We start from the raw sequence: 1,702 nt of genomic DNA, 5'->3' as shown, positions 1-1,702 counted from the left end.
TGGAAATCGTTTTCTTGTGGCTTGTTGTTGAACGAAAGAAGGCGACTCTGCTAAGCGTCTCTTATCTGTTTCCGACACCCATTCGCCCTCTCTGAACCGCAGATACCCCCTTCTTTTTTTCACCCTTTTTTTTAAACCTTTCTTTCCTGAAATCTGTCTTTCTTTCCGTGGTTAAATCAGGGCTTGAGAGCTTGAGATAGTGTGATTCTTTTTTTTTTCACCCCATTGCTCCGTTCATACATGTGTGAAGGTTTTAGGGGATTTTGTTGGTTTCTTTTTTTAATAGTGGAAATGTTTGCCTTTTGTTTTGTTTGGGGTTTTTTTTGTGTAGCACTCCTTGTTTGGGTTCAGGAAAGAAGCGAGCGCACGTGTGCGAGGATGGGAGGGAGGGAGGGAGGTTGTCGTAAACTACACACAAACTGTCAAAGTAAACGATATTTCATGTGAGAAGAAACAGACTCGTAAACATGTGAGCGCACTCCTACAAACAGACAGACGGGCCAACTTTTTTGACCACACGCACGTTCATGCGTTTATTGGGGGAGAAATGGGGTCGGGGGGTGTGGGGGAGAAACATTTAAACAGAAAACAATAAATATACAAAAAGTGGTGGTAAATGTAAACAACAAGGCAGACATGCATATTGACACTGATTAACAAACGCGCATTTGCATTTTAAAAAATAGGTAGAAAAATAGCTAGTGGGATAAATTACTGCAGTAGCCTACCCATATGATTAATATGAATGAGTGAAAAATGTATGAAATTATACGGGCCACTGACTTTTTTGCTGGAGCAATCAGAAGGAAGAGTGAGAGGGAATTAAGTACCGTTCGCCTCATTTTATTAGATCTACAGGCCTTTACAACAAAGCGAAATTAAGACATTATACGACTTGCAATAGGATTGGGATAAATATAAATTCTAAGGCTTCGATAAGCCTTGAATTAACACTGCAAGTCCCTTGCATTTGACACCCATAAATAAAGTTAATTAAAAGAAACGAAATGAAACAGGAGACAATAACAGGAAAGGACGACAACATTAACACACTGGTGTGTAAGACAGAGAGAGCAATCAGACCCCGAGCCAAACAGCTGAAGAGATACATGCAGATCGACATACAGACACATAGACAGACAGAGACACAGTCAGGCACATAAACAGAGAGAGAGAGAGAGAGAGAGAGAGAGAAATTTTATGCCAGAATGTGACAGACAAATAGACAGACAGGGAACGACCAGATCCCATGCCAAACAGCTCTAAGACGAAAGAAATGGACTTCGGGAATCTTGTGGGCGGGGCCTTTGGTGACAACTGGCACTCGGCCTGTGTGATTGACACTTGGCACAGAAGACGCCGGTGCACTTGAAAAATAACATGTCGGGCTATAAACAGAGATAGGGGGGGATTATTGACGAGAGCTGGGGGTCGTTCAGCGTAATTTCCTGGGGTGGGTTTTCCGTTGTGTGTCCCACTCATATATAACTGGTACTTCAACGATCATTGAAGTCGGCATGAGCTTTTTTTTCCCCTGGCACATGTACATACAATGCACCCCATAGCCTGTGGGCTAATGCATGTTGTGTCAAACATGTAAGCCCAATCATTAAAACGTTACGGTTTATCATTGTCACGGAAGTAAGCCAGGGGATAATGAATTGTGAAGTAAAATGATATTTTTAAAATTATATGTAGATTT

Source organism: Aplysia californica, unplaced genomic scaffold (assembly GCF_000002075.1).
Source record: "Aplysia californica isolate F4 #8 unplaced genomic scaffold, AplCal3.0 scaffold01384, whole genome shotgun sequence".
Lineage (NCBI taxonomy): Eukaryota > Metazoa > Mollusca > Gastropoda > Aplysiida > Aplysiidae > Aplysia > Aplysia californica.
This window is presented reverse-complemented; position numbering follows the sequence as displayed.